This window comes from Ambystoma mexicanum, chromosome 3p (genome assembly GCF_040938575.1).
Source record: "Ambystoma mexicanum isolate Mex_15411 chromosome 3p, UKY_AmexF1_1, whole genome shotgun sequence".
Classification (NCBI taxonomy): domain Eukaryota; kingdom Metazoa; phylum Chordata; class Amphibia; order Caudata; family Ambystomatidae; genus Ambystoma; species Ambystoma mexicanum.
Window position 1 is genome coordinate 319,857,898 of NC_090925.1, and position 22,450 is coordinate 319,880,347.

At 45.4% G+C, this 22,450-nt stretch overlaps 1 protein-coding gene across 2 annotated transcripts in view; it reads right to left on the reverse strand.

Annotated features, from left to right (window-relative positions):
- Nucleotides 1–22,450, reverse strand: part of SLC2A4RG (SLC2A4 regulator) — a 403,131-nt gene that overhangs the window by 210,458 nt on the left and 170,223 nt on the right. The window lies entirely within an intron of this gene.

The window sequence follows — 22,450 nt, forward strand, 5'->3', positions numbered from 1 at the left end:
AATTAAGATTTGTTAAAACAGTGTTGCATATCTACCTTTAAACAAACTCTCAATTCAACTTAAAGAAATTAATTATACCTGTTTCTCCTCTGGTTCTAGCTTGGAGGAATAGTAATATTCAGAATTGTTTATATTTGTAAAATTAATTCTGTAATTCCATAAATTAACATTGCCTTCCTTTAAAATTCCCTTTCATAGCACCATTGTAACCTGAGTTCTGAGATACTGAATTAGCTCTCAAAAACAATTTCAAATCCTTGATGAGTCGCCTTTGGTGCCAACATGAGTTTCTTTGTACAGTTCCAAAACGATTCACAAACTCATTTACAGTCTGTTTCCTAAAATAAATGTTTTTACAAAGAAAATTGAAAAGGTTTGCATGTTTATTTGCCAGTTGTACCTACTAACTACCTAAAATGCACATCTGAACTACACTACCCATAATTCCATTCAAAATGGCCACTGGCACTTCGTTGCCGTGTAGAGCAATATCTGCAGCCTTCCGATGCACAGAAAATCCTACAGCTGACTTTCAATTCGCTAGTGAAATCCCTGAAGAATTATTTGCCCTAAGTAGATTACTTCAGGTAATACTTTTAAACTTTTCTCTCTTGCCGCTTGAAACCTAGCTGCAGTTGACGGTTTCCCGATCAGAAACAGACAGTATCAAGAAACTAATACCGCAGCACTCTTGTCTGTTTCAGTTTATACTGAGTGACCACGGTAAACGTACAAACTCTCTGCTTTGTTCCAGTGAAGCGCAATAACAAACTGGAATGAAAAGTATGCAATGATCGCGTGATGGTTGCCTGCCAGAAGAGCTTTACGCCTAACAGTTTTCAAAAACGTGAAACATCAGAACTCTTAAAATTAATTTTTATCTTCTTGCACTGCATAGCCTTTGACAAAGTCACTGCTTGAATCTTTTATTAAATTAAGCTGCTGCTTGCTCACCCACTTTCTGAATTTCACATGTGCAGAGTTTTCCTTGACTAGTCACTACTTGAAGCTTTAACCAAAAATGAAAACTGCTGCTTGCAGGCATGCTAGCAGAATAACAATTGTACTGCATTCTCCAACTACTTTCTCAGTTGAAAGCTAACTTAGTCCAATAAATAATTGCTACTATGTCACCAACAAGACGCGCTCCCACCAGTTTACTTTAAACTGCTGACTGCTTCTTCTTAACTTTTTCAAATGTTCATAAAGGGAAGGCCTAAGGGGAGCTATACAAAAACATTACTAACATTACTAAAGAAAATGATGAAAGGCAGTTTCGAATGGACTGCCAGGACAATTTGTCCTCTACATTCTAAAACGGATCACTGCTGAGGGAATCCACCATCTTGGCTTGGGTTCAAGCTCAATCCACCATTTTGAGTGTTCAACTCAGCCGATCGCGGGGAAAAGGCATTAAGGAAAAAAGATAACCATTTATTATTGCACAAAAATCCACCACCCTCCAACCTATGTGCTCCGCAGACCCTGTTTATTCTAGTTCCTTGCCTAACTCTCCCATTATGACACCAGATGTCCCTGACAGAGTACAGAAAGTCTTCTTTCTTAATCTCCTTAGGAACCAACTGAAACAGCTCAGAGGTCCTTGCATTATGGAATCAAATGATCCAACTTTGTCCAGTGGGGAGGCCCTATGGGGCTTGTCCGCGTGTGGTGTTTCTCCGTCAACCGTGATAAAGTAGTCCTTGTCGGTGCCCGTAGCCGTTATAGCTTTGTCCGGAGCACCGTGTGGGGTCATTTCGTGGCATGGTGGTGGAGGGGGTCGGATGACGCAGAGGACCAGCGTCCCCTTAAACCTTCTCTTGCGCGGAGTGGGCTCAACCTCAGAGGCTCTTGAGGGTCCTGTGGAGGCGTAGGTCACGGTGGCATCCTCTGCTGGATTTCTGTGACCAGTGTGTGCAGAGTCGTTAGAATATCCAGCGACACGTCCCTTGGTCTAGGGTGAAAGGAGCCAGTGGTGTAGGGTCCCAGCTGACAAGTCTTCTCTTGCAAGCAGGGGATCTAGGTCCACTGCCCCAGATCCTTCCCCTTCGTTATCTGTGTAGTAATCGTCATGCAGATTGTCTCCCTCATCAGAACTTGAATAAATCTGCTACGGTCTATCTGGAGCAGCCCGTGGGTCCACGTACCGGAAAGGTTCCACCGGGGGGACAGTCTCTCTCTCCCTCTCAGGAGGCTGCTGGGTCGATGCGGTCGCTGGGCCTTTCCCTGACCCCAGAGTGGCTGCTGCCTTCGTCGCGGTTTCTGCAGCTGTATCTCGCTTCGGAGGTAAGGATACTCGTGGGATGGTCGTGGCAGACACCTCCTTTGCGGATCCACTCTCCTTCAGCGCTGTCGTGGTGTCCTTACCCCCGAGGCGAGATACGGCTGCAGAGACAGCAACGAAGGCAGCGGCCACTCCAGGGTCAGGGAAAGACCCGGCAACCGGGTCGATGTGCTCGTCGAGGCCCTAATTGACAGCGTCGTCATTGACTCAGCTGACATGGTAGGCTGTGAGGTTTTAGTCAGCTTTGACAAGTCCTCTCTGGACTTGTCCTTCGCTGGTTTATCTGCAGACACACAAGAGTTTGGACGGGCTTAGGGACTTTCTCTTAGAAGAAGCCCCTTTCGTCAGCAGGCTCACTGCGATCACCTTCTGCCCGATTTAGGACCTGCATCAGCGGCAAACCCAGTAGAGCCATTGTCGCAGAGCTTGGCTGTTATGCTCACCTGGCTCCCACAGTGGCGTCGATCTGGACTGGACAGCTGCGGTCTCCACCAATGTGATGCGTAGGGCCGAGATGACAGACTGGACTGGCCCACCTAGCTTCGTTTGCTTGGCCCGTAGGAATATTCTTCTGCAATTGGAGAAAGGGAATTAACCACCCGTGGAGTTGAGCGTAAATCCCCCCACCCCGCTGTTCTCCCCACAGATCACCTTTGATGTCCTCTCTTATAGTCTCACCTGATGGTTTGAAAAGATGAGCTCTCCATCCTGCATTGAGCGCAGGGGCGCGTTGATAACCAGTTGCTTCACTGGCTCGAAGGAATTGGTGAGTTCCAGAACAATATTGACTCCGAAAAGTATCTAGTTGGTAAGAGTTCACATGTCTGACTTTTACTCTTGTCCGATTCCTTGCAGTTTGCAGCTTGACCCCAGCGAAGAGTTCCTCGTGGTAGCTGACAAAGTTAAGGTAAGGATTTGGCTTATCCTACACAGTTCAATTAAATAAGGCCAGAATGTAACCTGTTGCTTGCTCCTTTATTCAGGTGTGGAGAGAAAATATGAAGTTCGGGGAATAATACCTCCGGCGGTAAAATTAGGTAAGTCTATTGCGGTGAGAAGAGTTCCCCTTGTTTGTCCCTTTGTCTCACCTTGCTGTCCTTTTGTTCCTCTTAGGGGCCAGGGTACGGCGAGGATGCAATGGAGACTGCGCCGACCCGTATAGAGGAAAAGTACCCCCGGCGGTAATCAGGTAAGTCTATGGGGGTAGTTACTATTGCCTCTGTTTATTCCCTTGGCTCACCTTTGCTGTTCTTGTGTTAGGTGCCAGAGTGCGGCGGGAATGTGCAGAAGGATGCAGGTGGATCGCGAGGATGCTGCGAAGGCCAGTGAGTTCAGCGCGGCGCTGCAGCAGGCGAGGCGGCGCATGTAAAATGCTTCTTTCTTCCAGCTCGAAGGCACGGTGGATCCGGAATTCAGGTAAGGATCGAAGGTTGCAGAATAACGCGAAACGTGTGCTGCTCTTCGGGTGTGGTTTAAATAGCCTCCAAAGTAGTCCCAGGTAAGTATTCCTCCCCAGCCCCACCCGAGTAAAAAAACAGTCCCTAGGTAAATAGTTCCTTCAAGCCTCATTTGGCTTGGAGCTCCGCAGCATGGTCTGCATCAGGTAAGCTTGCAGCATGGTCTACATCAGGTAAGTTCTACTCTATGAGCCTGGCGCCTCTCCATATGAGCCTGGCGCCATAGGCGCCAGGACCGCACCCAAACAGCCGCTAGCAGGGGTTTTTGGGCTTGCTCAAAATAACTTGATGCCTGCTTCCAGGGTTGCTGGACCTGGTCTGGTTCCCCGGGGGTAGGCATCATCACATTGGCCTTCTCTTGGACCCCCGCGAGCGAGGTGTCCTCTAAGGATCTCGGCCTCCTCCCGAAGGGAGTTCACTGCTCGGACTGGCTGGTCCTAGATGAGGCCTGACCCTGCCTGGAGGGCGAGTCAGTGACCTTGCTCAACTTGAGAAAAGCGGACAGTCTGCTGTAGCAGTCTTTTTTGGTTTTCTTCAAGAAACCACGGCACTCCTCGCATCCCTCCTCATTGTGGTTCGGGTGCAGGCAATATAAGCATTATGATGCCGATCTTCCACGAATACGTTTCTTAATCCACACTTCATGCAGAGTTTGAAGAGGCTTCTGCTTTCCTTCTCCTCAGTCATGGCTGAGAGGCGAGAGTAGGCCCAAGGCCGGCCCTTCTTGAAATTCCAAGAAGGTCCGACGGTGGATGAAGATCTTCGCCAGCAGCGGATCCCCGCGGCCAGTCTCTGTAATTCGTTCAAGACGATTAAGCAAAAATCTGTCAAAATTCAGAAACATTTTATGGCAAAAGTTCGAAATTGCACTAAAATAGCTCGGGGAGCAACTTCAGGACTCCCAACACTGAAGCGTGCAGGAGAAATCTGAAGATGGCCACTGGGGAGTGGTGGGGAGATTATGGAGAGGACTATCATTGGATGGAGGCAGTATGCCCCAGAGGACAGTGATTAGTGTAGAGGAGAAATACAGTTTTAAAGTGAATGTGAAGCGGTTTTCTTTTACTGAGGATTCCCAGTCTGACAACGGGAAATATTCATGAGCATGTGAATCCATGCCAAACCCCATGCTGGAGAAGTTGCCTTTGTCGTGCCAGCAGTGTAGCGCCTGAAGGAAGTCTTGAGTAAGGTCGGCAAATTCTTACCAGGAGCCGGTGGCTTGTGTCCACTGAAGGTCTAATCCCTCCCGAATCATGTGCATCCTTAGCCTGCAGTTGGGGGCCAACAATATTCATTATGGCATCATCCCCAGAAGGGACTTGTATTGATGTATAGTGGTGGTCCTTGTTGACCTTAGCCATTCCACGAGCTGCACCAGCGCTGTAATTGGTTATATGGACGGCCTTATGTGAGGCATGGATGTGTCCAGAAACGCTTCCAGGATCTGCCAGTCTGTGACCACTAATTTCACAGTATTGTTAGAGAATCAGATTGTGGTGATAGTACGCATTGTATGCCTGACCCTCTGGATTGCTTGGTCCCCAGGCTGCCTTTGCCAGTCGTCTAGGTATGTAAAACCCCTCCACCCCAGACCTCCGTAACTGCGCGGCTACGTGTGTTAAGAAACTTTGTAAAAAACATGGGAGCTGATTTTAGGCCAAACAGAGCATCCACAACTGGTGCTGCTGGTTTCCCACCGTGAATCTCAGCAGGCGACTTCGAGATTGATGGTAGCTAGATAATCGCCTTCCTGAATTCAAGGTTGGCGCGTGGTCATTTTTAACTTTAAGAGCTTCATGTGCCTCTATAGACTGTGCGAATTGAGGATAGGGTGCCATTCCCAGTTCTTTTTCTTTACGAGGAAAACCCAGGAATAGAATCCCTTACCCTTTTGCTGGTGTGGAATACTTTCTATGGCTGCTTTCTCCAACAGCTTGCCTGCCTCCAACTTGAGTGAGCATAGGTGAGGCAGCTTTATCCCCTGTGAGTGACCTCGACTTGTTAAGAACTCGACTGTGTGGCCTGTGTCCACCATCTGCAGCACCCATTTGTTTGATGTAATCATTCGCAGTGATGTGTATGGCGGCTGACCCATCCTCACACCGGGGTGCAGCAAGGGAGGGGTTTATTTGCCAAGTTAGACCTGCTTAGAGATCTGGGGCCGTGATTGACCAGAGTCTCATCTGCCCCTTTGAGTACTGTTTTTTTGTGGTGGAGCATGTTTAGATGGTAACCTGTGAGTGATCTAACCTCTACTAGAGGATCTAAACTGTCTAGGATTTGCACGTGGACTTCTGGGCGGAAGTTGGCGGCATTCGTCAAGGCTTGATGCCAAAGGATGGACCCATGTACCATTGGTCTAAAACCTACTTCTGCTGCATCCACTGCAGCATCTTTCATGTGGTCTGATTTATTCTCTCCATCTTGAAATGCTGCCTCTTCCTCGTCCTGTCGGTCAGTTGGCAGGTATTACATTAATGTATTAATTTTATGCCAGAGCTCCCAATCATAGCGAGCAGTCACGACAATGAAGCCAAAGTGGATACCTTCTTAATTATTGCCTCTAATTTTCTGCCTTCCTGATCTGGGGGAGTGGTAGGGGAGCTGTGAGTGGAGATGCTGGGTTAAGCTAGTTTCCTCCTGGCTGCGACAGTTCGGACCGAGTCTGGCTTTGGGTGGTCTCAAAGGCATATCTGTGAGCTGTCCGGGGCTTTAAACATTCTCTGGTTGGGCTGTCATCACTTATGTGGATAACTGATTCTTAGGTATAGCCTTACCAGCTTCCCATATGGTCTACAGTATCGGTATATCAGTGGTTGTCCTTCTCAGTTTATCACTGTGCACAAATTTCTCCTCGGTCGACACCTGGAGGTCCAACATCTGCGCAGCCTTATTAATAATCAAATGAAAGGAGGCTATATCATCAGGTGGAGAAGACAAGACCCGGAAGACCCACTTCTTCTGTTTTGTGAGGACATTATCATCTCATTCGTCTGCCTCTTATTGTGTAATTTCCCCCTCTTCCAGTTCCTCAACCAGCACCTCCTCATCAGAGAGCTCATGGTATGGGTCTCCCACTGGGTCCTCCATCCCATGAATAAGGTTCTTCTGTAGAGACCGTAAATCGTGTTGTAGTTGATAGAGGTTAAATGCTGCTTGGTCACTTGCATGGTGCAGTGTCAGATGTGCTGGAGAGTGCTCTTGAAGAGATTGAGGGAGACAGATTCCTCTGTCTAAAAGTGGTGGTGTTATGGCAAGGTGTCCACCTACCACGGTGGCTTGTGAAGCCGCAGCTGCCTCAATCAAGCAAAATCTTCTTTCACATTCTGCCAGAATATTCTGCAGTGACTGCATGAGGGCGGATTGGAATGGGTCATCTGTGTCCTCTGGTGGTTCCATGTGCGGCTGCGAAGGGGGACAATCTTCCTCGGCTAATGTTTTTGGCCTGTGGTCCTCTATGTTAAAAAATTCTTCCTGAAGTATGATGTCCGGTAGTTCAGTCATCTCCTTTATTGGAGAGAGACCGATTATGCCGATTCCCCCTCCATGGATGCAGAGTTACTGGGGCTGTTCCTGGTCTCTTGCCGTGGATGGGTGATGGTCCATCGACAAGCTACGCTGCTCTGTTGGCGAGTGGGATATAGGCGAGTGCTTGCTCATGGATAAGGCCTTTTCAGTAGTTCAGTAGGCTGTGCCGTACCCTAAAACCGTTAGGACAGTGAGGAACACTTACTCGTGGACAATGCCTTTTCAGTGAACGGTGGCTTATCCGTTAACGACAGTTCCTTGGTTGACAAGGGTTTTCTCATTGAGGGTTTACTGGTCTTCGTCAACGGTCCAATCGTCAACAATGTTCTTTCATGATCCTTTGACAACATAGAGGCCGCCGAGTCCGCCCACTATGTTTGCGCACACAATTTGGTAGTCGTGGACGATTTGCCTGCGGATGACCCTGAGCCGCTGATGTACCCATCGTGGACGAGCTTGTGAACAGTGCATTAGCTGTGGTTTTGCTAGTCGGTGGACGAGCTTACGTTGACTAGGAGTTGCTTACCGTGGGTTTAGGGCACTTCTCGGGACCCAATGAGCCCCCTTCTTCAGTTTCACCTTTGAATTTGGTCCTAGAAGGAGGTGCTGTGCCCTACTCAACTAAGCCAGCTCTCCTTTTCACTGGCGAATGCTTCTCAGGAGTTCTACACAGAGCTGTTGGGGCTGTCCTGATAGATTCCTTATCTGAGGAGTGGCACCTGTTTTCATCTAAATAAATGAGTCCCCTGTGCCAGTCTTGAGTTTTTCTGGGTGAAGGTCAGCAATATCTCACAAGCATGTCATGAGTGTGTAGACAAACATGCATTGCTTGCGAGGGTCCCTCAGAAAAACATTTTTCTTTGCACATTCTGTGCAACCCTTGAAAAGGGATTTTTTAAATCCTTGAAGCATCTTCCCTGCTCGTTTCAGCCATGGCCACGAGGAGCCAGGTGAAGAGTAGCTAGTCTGCGTTTTGTAATTCCATCAACTGTTGTGCTTTTCTGCTACTGATTACAATACAAGACTAAGTCTACATCTTCCAAAGAATATGTATATTGTGGAAAGGTGGTAATATGAAGGCCTTTTGATTGAAAATCTCAGAGAGCGCCACAGATTCCCCTAGTCACTTATAGACTGCTGTGAAAAATCTGAAGTTGGATTTCTGGGGGTGGAGCTAAAGTCCTGGCATCTCATTGTCTAGGAGCAAAAATAACCAAAATGAGGTTGACAGCATACAAAAGTAAAAGGCACTAAGGCTTTGTTAGCAATGCACACATTGCTTTGTAGGCAAACTTATATTTAAAGGAGATTCCCAGTCTCACAGCGGGGAATATTTCAAGCTTGTAAATCTATGAAAGAGCCAATGCTGGAGGAATTTGAAACACTACATAAGGCAGTTTGTATATGGCACAGCCAGCAGGGGGCTGGATTAAACTGAAATGGCATGTTAATGTATGTACAATCTCTGGGATGGTGAGTGATCAGAGGTGGTGTGAGAAACCTAAAGGTGTCTCGCCCGGTAGTCCGCTGGGATCTGTCATCTTGGTGGCCAGAACACGGCCATCGCTTTTGGATCCAGTTCCTGGGGGTGGACCAGTGCGGGAGGAACACCTGGGTGAGGGGTCCTCGGGAGTGGAAGTGGGACACCGGATGGTGAGACGCGGTATTCCCTTCCCTGTAACACCTTTAACCCCATCCTACCAGGCAGGATACTTAGGAACTCAACACCACCCCCCACCTGCACTTTCTCACGGACAGCTCACTGTGACAGAAAACAGACTAACACCTGAGTCGTATACTTGACATGTCCCAATACAATGGTCATGCAGGGTCAGGCAATCACTGATCATTACACACAACTGACTTCCATCACACTTGCCCACACAGATAAAAGGCAGAGCACGAAAGCACACTCTGAGCGAGGCAAAGCACACAAGGAAGCCGAGTTCTAAAATGGCAGTTTAATACAACGCAAAAGACAACAGAACCAAAGAGGATTGCAAGGAGGGAAGTGCCCATGACCTTTTCAATGAAAGAACATTATCTTCAAGAACATTTGAGAATAAGAAACCAAAACCAGGAATCGAGGCTGAAGAATCCTGAATTGTGTGTCGGGGGTACCCAGAGATCTCCTGCATCGATGATCATGGCGGGGAGAATCGTTTGCCGTTGTGGTACTGTCCTTGGCTCCTACAACATAGCAGCACCAGTGAAGCCAGCACAGCGGGTGAGTTGGGGAGACTGATACCAAACCCTTCCGTGTTAAAGTCAAGTTTGCAAGCAGCAACATTGTAAAGAGAAAACTAAAGAGAACAGTGTATGAAGCGTATGTGGCAAGTGACGCAAGCACAATTAAACCAGCAGATGAGTGATTGAACTTTGAAGCCAAGATACAATACCAGAGTGGTCTGCCACCACATGGGTGCTCATTTGAAGGTCTCTGTTGGCTATCTAGCTGAAAGGTGGCAAATGGGACAAAGAATTGTAAAGTCGAAGTGGTCCTTCAATGGGTCAAGCAAAGCCCCGTGCACATTTGAAAGTCTTCGATAGTTGATGAAAGCGTTAAGATGGTCTGAGTCTGGCGGAGGGAGATCAGCTAAAAAGCTTTTGGTTAAAACGAGTTTGCGTAAACATTGTGTTAAAAGGAATCGGAGCACGATCAAAGGGGGTCTGTGATCTGAACCCGTCCGAAGGGCATCCGAGATCTGAGCCCGATTGAGGGGGAATCTGGGGTGAACCTTGAGTCACCCGAGAAAGAATACTTTACGAGAAATCAGATACATAAATACAGTACAAACATTGTGCTGAAAGGATCTGAGTCCGGCTGAGGAGGATCTGAGGTGAATAACGAATCGCCTAGGAAGTTAAGTACTTGTGATAATCTGGAAAAGTAAAAGTAAAAGAACTTATTGTTTGTCTGTCGCATCAGGCCCTCTAAATGAAGAGACTTTGAAAGGCAAAGAGACTTGACCACGGAAGGCTGTGATGCTTGAAATGTATCCTCGTGCTAGAGAAGCCAGAGACTGTGCTAAGCTCGAGTGTACCGCCTTGTCCTGTGCTGAAAATGTGGGGAAGAGAGACCAATGGGCTCAACATCCTGACATATCATTTTGTGAACATTTTTCTTTTTTGTAACATTGTTTCCCACACTATTTGTATTTAGAGGTAGGGATTGGCAATCTTTTTTTTTCCTTTAGTATAGTCCGTTTTATTTTTACAAGACACTATGAGGATTACGTTATTATTATTTGATGGTCAAATCTTGCTCCCATATGTAGTTTTTGGCTTAGACAGACATTTTTCAAACCCTTTTTGAAGTCCACTAAACACCCTTGAACCGTGGTCACTTGTGTCTGTCTTACTGTTGATACCATGCCTTGCTTACAGTGCCCACAGGTTCTGCTCATAGCAGTGAATGAGGGCAGCAAGTGTAGTGTCACAGGCCAGGCATAGCAATTTGGGTAGGGCTACTCCCATTGGTAGCAGTACCTGATTGATTTGCACATGGCTGGACCCCTTTTGCAATGACGCAGAAGGCTAAAAAAAAAATGATGGTGTGGAAGGTTGCCCAGACCAGTGCCAGTGGTTCAGATTAATTCAAACCCTTTCACCCACCACGGTTTCACTTTGTCTCCTTATGTGAGAGAGAGTATGCCCAGACGTGGGTGCCTTGCTCGCTATGCCATAGGGAACCAAGCTGCACCTCACTGAAGAGGCCCAACAAGGCCAAAACATGTCTGGGGTTGCTTGTGTTTCTGTGCAGAGGTGACCTGCTCTAGCAGTTTGAGTAGGGTGGCTCCCATTGGTGGCAGTACACAACTGATTTGCATATGACTGGACCTCTTCTGCAATGGCGCAGACAGGCTAAAAAGACTGTGCTGTGGAAGGTTGTCTAGAGCAGTGCCAGTGATTCAGATGAATTCAAAACCTTGCACCCATCCCTTTTTTTGGTTTTAGTGTCACAAATAGCCGACAAATTACTGAGTCTCAAGGACAATTCAAGGGTCTTGATTGAATTTGTGTGGGCCCCAAGGTCTTCCGAGGATTCCCACCCTAACCTAGGCTTCCGTAATCCCGCATCAGTGCTACGGATCCCTACCACCCAAGAAATATCAGTGGTTCACCAAATGCTGGCTCGCTAACACTCTGAGACTTCCCCACTCTCACCCAGGATTAGTCACCTAATGAGAAATGGGTTTGCACCTTAAACTCTGTTAGATTAGGCAAAATGCACACTCAACCACGCTTACTGCTCCCTGCCTACCCCTCCTCTTACTTCTTTCTCCACTCTGCTGTTACTCTGAGGTTTCATTCCACCTAGCACTCGCGTCCTCCCTCTCCGCTCCCTCTACTGCTCTCCTCGTCCCTCCCACTACTATTCAAACACTCCTCCTTCCACTACATACCATTCACTTCACATTTACTCCTTATACTAACGGCTTCTACTCACTCGTCGCACAAACACACGCTCAAACTGCAAAACCACTTTCACGCCTAAATCAATACCTCACCTGCAATACAAATCTTCTCCACAAGCATCCACTTCCTCCTGCCTCACCTCCACTGCTTAACCCACCCTAAAAACCCTCACTTGCCTGCCTCTCTCTCGGTCGGGTAGCGGTTACACACCTGTGGGGCCATGTGGCGATGCGCTCTGACATTCCCTCTGGGAGTCTCGTTTCTTTACCCATCTGCTCTTCAACTGCGGTTACTGGATTTTCTGGTTTTCCTTATTGTTGGACAGAAGGCAAACAATCTTGGCAGTTTACATTTCCAGAGGAACGGGCAGTGAGATACATGGTATGCAAAATAAATATCGGCACAAGGGGATGTGATGGGGTCTTGGTTCTTGTCCCCCTTCACTATTCCCTTTAAAAGCCTACCAGGGTCTAGTTTTTCTTACATAGTTTACACCCATGTCTGAGATGGATTTTCCTCCCTCCTTCACAAGGCCATCATAGTAGCAATTGAGAACCATTTTGTTATATCAGGGTGGCAACTGGAGATGCAGAGTGTGGCGCTGGTGGATGGACATTGACTTGTCTCAAGTGCAGGCACAGTTTGATTTAACTCTTTGTGGGGTGTAGTTTGGGGCCATCATCTGGGGGAGTGACCTCCCTTGTGCAACATGTTCTCCCCACTGGACTATCAGAGATTATTAGACCCATGGCCAAATATCAGCCCTGTAAACAAGGGCAGCACAATGAAAAACTCTCACTGTGGAGGTGCCCAGAACTCCCAGGAACTGGAAAGACAAAGGAAGAGCAGGAGCTGGCTCAACTGAAACTGGTTAGGAGGCAGACTCTCTCAGGAATCCTTCAAGCCATTAAAGATTTGCAGAAATAGATGGAGTGGACGATGGAATAGATGCAATTGGTATAAACACGGGAATGCTTAGTCTAGATCTTCATATGTCGCCACGTTTTGTTGGGGCAGACTGAATATAGGATCAGATTGGTGAATGATTTGATGGACACGATATAAGCGCAAGTACACACAGAGCTGTCTCGAAAGGACAATATGCCTGGAGAACAGGGTTGAGGTGGTGGCAGGATGTTCTAGAAGTTGTAATGTTTGGGTGTTTGACATCTCTGAAAGTACAGAAGGACTCACTATGCAACTGCTCCTGGAAAGAATGCATCCACAAGTTAGTGGGCCTGTCTGAGCTGTCACCCATTTGCATCCAGTGAAGGGCATTCAGCCAATCAGGTGGCTGGAACCGTGGCCGAGAATACACAACCTCCACCCGCTGTCCCAGCCCCCGAGGCCTTTCCCCGGGTGGCGTTTTCTTTCAATGCGGGACATCAACAGGGAGCCTCCCTGCCCCCAAAAATGATATGATTCCCCACAAAACCCCAACCACTTACCCATGGGACCTGAGCATTGTGCTCCGGTCCCGTCTGCCCGCTGCCATAGACGGCACCATCTATGACCGCGTCCCCCTTTTTTTTTTCATCGGGAGATCGGCTGCGCAAGCAGTGCGGACCTCCCAATGAAAAATTGTGAAAGCCATTTGCACCCTCGGGTGTGAATGGCTTTCATGCCCTGCCAGGATGGTGGGCATGGCCTTTAACGGCCCACAGCCCGAGCTGAGGCCATAGCTCGGGCTGGCGGGCCGTTAAAGGTCATGTCCGCCCGCCTGGCAGGGCATGAAAGCCATATTCTTCTCTGTAGACATATCACATCAAGTGCCTGCATGACTTTCTCCACCCAGCACACCGAGAACGGCTGTTGCAAAATTGCTCCACTGCAGGGACCAATGTTTAATTCGAAAGGTAGCAGAAAGAGGGGAGACAGAGGTAGAGAGCTCCAGAACTGTAATTTTTCTGGATCAGAGCACTGCAACAAGATAGGCAATCGTTTGAAACAGAAAACGAAATGGCATACTTTTAATATAAAATACACATGGGCACTCACTACTGAACTCAAATTTATGCTTTACATCAAAACTTATTTTTCTCCAACCCACAGGAGGCATGTGACTCAGAAGACTTTGGTACCCACCAGATAGCGGAAAAAGCCAAGGTACAAATCTAGCTAGGAGCTTCGCACCAGGCAATGTATAAACCACAAAATCGCCGTTTAGTGAAGGAGAGGCGGCTGCCCAGCACAAAGGTGTTTAGCATGAATGACTTCCAGCAGATGATTTGAACAAGAGGAAAGGTTCTTGACTTGTATTGCAATAAAGTTGTGCTTGTCTGGAGACATGAAAAAGTGGGGTGGCAGACAGCTATATTGTATGTGAAAGCTAGTTGGAACTCCATTAGAATCTTTGCTGATGTGTTGCTATTCGGGCAACAGATACTAGGAGGACGTAGGGGGCGAGTCTGGGAATTAAGGGAGAAGTTTAAAGTTTTACTCACTCAAATCAGAGGTCCTGGAGGATTACTTGCACGCATGCTTATACTACTGTTCACAGTTCAGCCCCTCTGCCAACAAGGGGCTAGCTTCTCATGCATGATGGAATGTGAATGGGTTAACACAAAATTAAAAAGGGGCACAATAGCACTGTTTCTAGGACAGCATAGACCACACATGGTCCTTTTGCAGGAAACGCACAATCGGTTCAGAAAGAAAAACTGTGGGTAAATCGCAAAACACCAGCATTTACCATGCTGCTTAAACAAGGGGACCCAGAGTGGTTGTAATACTTCGGAGGAAGTCGTTCCCCATACTGTCGTAGATCGAGAAACAAGAGGGAGGTATGTTATGATTCTATGTCATGATTATAAGTAATATGAGTGGGAGTGTATCAGTGTATTGAAGTGTAGGTCCGAGCAGCTAAATTGGAGTGTAGCAAACAAGCATTACTGCTGAAATAAGCGTTGGATATGGCCATAACGGGAGGGGAATTTTAATGATGTCATGAAGACCTGTACAGGTCGAGAGCAACACCAGGGTTGAGAAGTCTACCTACCAGTCTATTGACTGTTGGAGGACAGTCTTAAGGGGCTTCTTCCATGCAGGGTAAATACAGCTAAGTCCATATTGGACAATTTCTTTGTTGAATGGAGCCAGGTTTATAACTGGAGCAATTGCAGAGCTTTCTCTTGTGCTGGTGGTTCAAGATAGGGGTATCGAAAGACCAGGGATATGGGCCTTAACGCATATTAGATCGAAGCTCCGCAAAGGATGGAAACTTTATAAAATGTAAGAGTATTTTTTTTACACTTAATGCAGGGTCTGTTGCGGATAACAGAGTTGTGGGTGGCTTAAAAGTCTTATCGGGAAGAGGGTTCTTTCGACTGTCGGGGAAAATTTGGAAATTGAATATTTTATGAACTCTTCCTGCATTATAATGTTGTGCAGCTACTGCAAACTGCCATGCTTAAACAACAGTTTCTTGCTTGTGTGAGGCGAGGCTGTAGACTTTACTGCTCATGTCTTTGCAAAGAATGTTCTTCGCCTCGCATGTAGGAATGCTTACCTTCACATCTTTCCCTTCTGACGCGTTTCCCTACTGGCATATAGAATCGCGTTTTAGGCACCCGCTTCCTTACGAAAAGCGGCATTAGCAGGCAGAATTCCTCATATTTCTCATATTACAAGTGTTCTCGCTTGCCTCAGAGCGGGTGTGAATCTTTGAGGAGCATATTCATTTTTGCCGATTGGATTATGACATGCTGCCCTCCCTGATGACACCAACTAACATGAAAGAGCCCAGCTGGTATCAAAGGTTCGGATAGTGGGGCTTTGTGTCCTGCTGGCAACATTGTTTCAGTAGGATTCCTTGCCCATGTCTGGACCACCCTTTTTTGATTTTCAGGTGTTCCTTTGGGTATAAGAACAGTGCACGAGGGGAGGGGAGTTCTCACTTGTGCCAAAGTCTTGTGCTGTCATTGGCTTTGTCCCTGCTATTGCTTTTACTAATACATTGTTCCCCAATCCACCGGAATCCTGAGTTGACATTTTTTTCCACCACACTACCTTCACAGCTAAAGCTCTGTACACGTCAGGAAAAATTTCAGATCATGAAAGTTAGCTCGACCAGCTGGAGGCAGACCTTCGTGATGGCAAAAACCCTACACTACACTGTGAACTGTTTTAACACTATGGTGCAATTTCACCCCCTAGCCTTGAATACTAAGAGTCCGGCACAGTGGGATACAAAATGCAGTCTATACAAGGCTATTGTATATTAAAATGTAGTAAAAAATTGTGACTTCCACAGGGGATCAACTTGCATCTGGACAGGATATTGCAGAGCGCTTTATAGAATTGTATTGGGAGAGAATAGTGGTAATGGACTTCATGCAGAACATCCAGTTGCCCGGACTCACCAAAATACAGGTACTAGAATTGGAAACAGCAGTCTCAGTGACCAGAATAGAACAGGCTTTGTCTAACATACCATCTGGTTTGGCCCAATGTCCCAATTGTCTGCCTTAAGAACTTTGGAAGACGTTGGGAGAGAAAATTAGAAAGCATATGCTGAATAAGTTTAATGCAAGGCTCAAACGTGGTGATCTCCCGATTTACAACAAATTATCATATCAGTGGTCCTGAAAAAACCAGGCCCCTATATGGCTGTTCATCGTATCACACAATAACTTTGATTAATGAGAAAACTAAGGTTTTGGTAAAGGGGCTAGCTGAAAAGTAGTCCAAAATATAAGCTGTAAGGGGTGCAGAAGAAAGCAACTGAACATGAGGTGTCATGGCTGTTAAAGACTTATTTTCTCAATAAATCCTGGATATCCCTATTCTAGTAAGGGTTGCCCTGCCTCAAACTAAAGTCTAAGGGGTTGGTCAAAATGCCGGTCAACTGAATATATGGCAAATGTGGATCTGTTAATCTCCGGGATCCGTGATTGGGTGATCATATGATGTTGGATTTTACGTTCTTTGTTAGAATTCCTGTGTATGAAATCAATCCTTCACTTGCCTGCCTTTCGTTTGATAGATCGGGAGTGTCGCTCAAATGGAATCAAAGATTAGGGAGGGAGGAGATAGAGAGGACTGTTGTACTGTATAATGGTGATTTGTCCTCATAGGATAGGGTTTCTATTTTGACTGAGATTGTTATGCTTCGTCTAAAATGGGCTGCTGGTCAAAGCATGGCTGCTTCTAGTAATACACTCATAACATGCATTTGATGCTAGAGTTGCTGTCTCTAAAAGACTCAAGAATAGGAGTGTTAGACTCCAGCAGAGGCAGGGTCTCCCATATTCGCAATATGCTAGGGGAAAAAACTCAAGGTTCACAAGAATTTGGTTAAGTCATTGAGGATAGATATTCACATAAGGGATAATCAGCTAATGCTTAAACATCTTTGTGATAATAAGGCAGGAACAGTTTGGTCCATTATCAATAAAACTGCTGGAACCTCTCGGGGCTCCTTGGAGTCTTTGGTTTCTGAGGACTCCTGGGTTACTTTTTCTGCCGATAAATACAAATTGCTGAATTCTGAAAGCATTTTCTAATGTGGCTGACCCGTGTGGGAGTGATCTTATTCTGGTCTAGGAGGAAGACATCATATGGGCAATCTCTAAACTAAATCCGTCTAGGGCTTCGGGCCCAGATGGTATTCCATTGCTTATTTGGAAAATGTATGTTTTATGGGCCTCGAACTTGAAAATAAAATTTGACCATATCTTTGAATCCAATTGCATTCTGACAACATGGGCTCAATTACTTATAATCCATATTTTAAAAAGGGCAATCCCTCTGATGCTGCCAACTATAGGACCATAACCCTCACAGATTCATCCTCAAAAGGTCTTTGCACTTCTGGTGCTTGGATCTGGAGACTGTTATGCAACAATCAGTCCTGCTATTGCGTTTCCAAGTCGGCTTTAGAAAAAAGATGCTATTATGTTGGCTCATCTCTTGAATAATGTGAAACATAGCCAATCAGGTCCAATTTATATGGCATCCCTCGATATGTCATCCGCCTTCATCTGTGATTAGATCTGTTTTGTGGAATAAACTATTGAGGTTTAAAACCCCCCTCAAACTCATGCAGCTTGTGGCATTACTATATAAGAATACCTAATTTAAGATTAGGATTGCTCGAGAAGGGGCTCTTGCGAGATCCATTGCCTCATTCAAAGGGGTTAAGCAAGGATGTATATTGGCATCAACCTGGTTTAATTTAGATCTTAGTGATATTGATGACATAAGGAATGCTTCTAATATATCACCAGTGAGGTTGGGTAGCCTAAAGCTACATTGGTTAGCCTTTGCTGATGATCTCATCATCTTTGCCAGGACTGTTTTGGGGTTGCAAGTAAAACTACATCTTTTCTGCAATATACTGTAGTTAATAACTTGCCAATGCTTGAAAATCTAAGCTGTGAGAGAACTGATCGAATTTTGGAACTGAGATATTTGGGGCATAATGTTAGTAATTCTTCATCTATAGGTATGTGGAAAGCATCTCTTTTTTTTAGAAAAACTCTGTCCCCTTCTGTCACATATGAAATGTTTATGTTCCAGGATGTGTACATTTTCGATTTTCCTCTTTTGAAAGACTATCTCATGAAGATTGAGCCTATTCTGTTGCACAGACTGGATATGTGTATTAGAAATAGGCGATTACCTGAATTGTCTGCAGGATCGTGTCTGGAAAGGAGGTTCTTGGTTTCTCAAGTGCCATGCCAAATGCTATTATCAGGCACGAGCTGGCACTCATTTCACTACTGACCAGATACAGCTGAAGACAGCTTTAAAATGTTGCCACATGTTTTGATCATTCAAGTAATTCACTCTATGTGGCCTTATCTTGTTGGATTCTTCCCCCAATTCTGTTAACTCATATAAATGGAAGATTTTCTCTCTTCTTTGTGAGAGGTTTCTAGTGAAGAAGAATATTTTAATCGTCTCTGCACTGTGAAAGAAACATTTTAGACAAGATTGGGTCTGTACAGTAGAACCTATAGCCTATTTAGGGAATAGGCTCAATTCCCCCGTAAGAGGGATGCTCTTAGCACATACTTAAACGTTTTTCATATAACAAAGCATGTGCACTTTACATGGTTTTTTGTTTTAATCAATTTGCTACTAGGGAATGGACCCATCCAAGTTTTGGGTATCTCTACGAACTGTCGTTTTTGTTATCAATTGGACTGTCTAGAAACGCTAAAACATTGGGTTTTTGCCTGTCCCCACTTTAGGCCGACTAGACTTAGGTTTTTTAAACCGGAGGTAAACTTTGCTCTCGATTTTGCACAACTGCTCCTTTGGATCAGACTGATGAGGAGAGATAATGTTGCACTGATTCTATTTCTATATCACTTTTTAATTATTGTCGAATCAACAATAATAGGGCTGTGAGTGCTCTTGTAGGTTGTCATTTGATAATCTTTGTTTTTTTTAATAGAATATTAAAATTTACGTTCCTTTGTTGTGGTTGATTATAACTGGTGAACCCTCTTAGTATGCATGTATCCTCCTATGAATTGTTTGTTTCCATGACCATTTTAGGGTCATGGAAAGAAGCCTGTAAACAAGCCATGATAACCTTGGACATTACTTGAGGAGATGTTGACATGTAGACCAACTAAAGTAAAAATAAAACTACAAAGAAATTACTGGATTCTCACAATTGGAAAAAAATCCCAATACCAGCTTTCGCTTAACTGCTTGTATGATTGTAGAGCGCTGAACCAAATCCCGGAATATCTGAACCTTTTCCCTTTCTAATAAACACAAAATATGTTTCTAACACTATACCTCAATATTCTACTTACGCGTGAAGTGTTATCAAAACAGCGACAAATCACAGATGATCTGAAATTCTGTCAGTACTGTAGAGACGAGAATCAATTGAAATAATATACCATATCTTTATGGAATGCATGGCACTAGAACATTTGCGGCCATGCTCCCCATGGAAGAGAATGTACAAAACAGAACAAAGATGGCAACTCTGCTCATGGAGACTCATAAAAGATTCATATTCAGAGCAATCCAATATTAGATAGCAATAATGAAAAAACAAGACAGTGACCCATTTGAATAATAGATGAGAAATTAATTAAGACTAAATGCCTGATTTAATGTCAATCTAACTCACCAAAGACCTGCTGGAAAAACTGAGAAGACCAGACAGACTTTTGATTTATTTTGTTTTATTTCGTTTTAAGTTTTATTTTCTCTTTCAAAAATAAATATGCCATTTTGGAATGTAAAAGTTTATGTAAAATAAAACATTAAATAAAAAAAAAATTAAAAAAAAATATTTGGAATTTAAGATGCACGAACGAACATTTTAATACATAGGATCTGTAATTAACTACAGTTTGAATAAACCAAATACAATAAAAAATGAAATGTACATCACTGTCCTAAACCTACTCCTGTCCCTTACACTAGAACTTAAAGTCTTAAACAAAAGTAAAGTTCTCCAACCAGGAGAATGACTCCCTTCACCTGGTGTCTTAAAACAAAAGTCTCCTTTGATGCAGGGGGAAGGATTCCCTTCCCCTAGTCTTGGTATTCAGACAGTTCCCAAAACAAGGCCAAAAGGAATACCCCCCTTGCTCTGGCTTTTCCAACAGTGTTCAATCCGGTCCCAGAGGGAACGATGGGTACTGCTTCCTCCAAACTTCGATACCTTTAGGTACTGGCATGGTAATGACCCCCCCCCCCCCTTCCCCTGACCTTCGATTGTCTCGAGTCGCTCTCTTCCTTACCAGGAGAATGACTCCCTTCTCCTGGCATCTGCGATTCTCTCACAGTATTCGCAAGCTTTGGACCAGGGTGAAAGACTTCTCTTGGTTGCTTGTATGGTGAATACCCATCTCTTACTCCTTGATGAGGCAGTAGATTATCTGTTTTTTCTTTCCAGACTCTTGCATTATCCCATATATTTCCTATGGCTTTTGGTGATCCTACTGTGGTCACTGAAAGGAGGAGCTTCTCCTCTAGGGTTTGCTTCACTTAGTTTAGGGTTCCAGACCCCTCTTGGTTCTCTTTCCTGACTTTGGCGACTTGGTTTACTCTCCTGCCAAGTGTCACCCTGAAGGGGATTTCCCATGATGCATAAGTGTTCTTTTTCAGCTCTTCGCTTGTCCCTGATGCTAGGGAGATGACAAGTCTAGACTTCTTTAGCTCCAGTGGCTTTTGGCTTGCCAATGGCACGAGGGAGATCACTCCCAATGCAAGTCTGGGTTTCTTGACTCCCAGTGGCTCTTGTCTTGCCACTGGTACAAGGGAGAGGACTACCGATGCAACTCTGGGTCTCCAACTTCCTAACAGTTCTACCATGGGCCCCCTTCCAGTCTTCAGGGAGGTCCCACATCGCTGGTTCTTCCTGGGGTGTCGGGTGCAGCCGGTTCCTCCAGCCACTGTACTGCCTGTTGGTTCCACTGAGCCTTCTTCACACCTATGCGTGCCCTCTTCGTGACAGTACCTGGTGAAAGTGTTCTCTCTCAGTCTCTCTCACTCTCTCTCTGGGTTTTCTACCATCTTCGTTTCACTATGGGTAACAGGTACAGATTGACAATAGCACATGTATGTATTGGCAAGGGGGAGTTGTGAGGAGGTGTTAGAGTTCTTGTGGGGATTAGATTAGGGGTGCTGTGGTTTATAGACATGTGCCCTAGGTGGTGCTTTTCCCAAGGAGGGAGTCCCTTCCCATGAGGTCTAGCCGCATTAAACCACCCCTAGTGGGAATAATGGGTAGCCGCCACACCTCCCTAGCCTCATGAGAAAGGCCTCCCTCCTGGGGAGAAGTGATGACATCTAGCAAATTGTCACAATACCCATCGTCTACATTCCAGCCAATGTGGATTTATAACAGGTAAAGCTGTCCTGATGAATTTAAGACTCATCCACAATTCCAGATCTACAGCCACAATGAGCTGAGCCCATGCCAATTAAATCATTGGACTGAAACAGCATTTAACTATTCACTGAGAGTACACATCATCTACCTTGCACAAAATTAAGTTTGGGAACGTTTTATGGCGTTATTATACACAAATCCAATAGACAGAGCGAGGGTCAATGGGCAGCAATTGCACAGGTTCTGGCAACAGAGATACAAGACAGGGCTGCCCTCCATCTCTTACTCACATTAGCGATGGAAACATTGATGGAATGTCTGAGAAGAGATTCGGTTTAAAAAGAGTTCTGATGGATTTTGTGTAGGAGGACCTGTATTCTGTCTAACGATTACCTGATTTTCTTTTTCTTTGGCAAACCTAGACCCAATTACAGTAAGTCTACTCGATGAAGTGAGACACTGGGATACATTTCTGTTGTCCCTATTGGGAAGAGTAGAATCATTCAAAATGCTAACTCTGAGGGACATCAACATATTACAGAATATGCCTTTTGGCATGATCCGAGTAAAATTTGATCAAATAGACAGAGCTCTGTGCAAGCTTCTGTGGCAGGAAAAGGCACCTCGTTGCCAGGAATAAACTGTATTGAGGATTATGAGAAGGGGGCATCAGCTTTCTGCATGTGCAGAAATACTACTGGGCATCTCTAGTGGTGGCTGCTGAATGGTTTCACTGGCCTCACTTGGATCGGACTAGAAATTAATTCCAATGGCCCTGGCATCTTGCCTCAGTCCTGTACAGACAAAATAAGGGGAATGCGCTTCATCCTGCTACCAGACAATTCGTAAAGTTAAGGACAAAGGTAACACATGCTGTACGATGGAGGGTAAAGGTTTTGGTATCTGCACCATTATTATGTTAATATTCCGGAGGTTAGAACATTGGGGTCA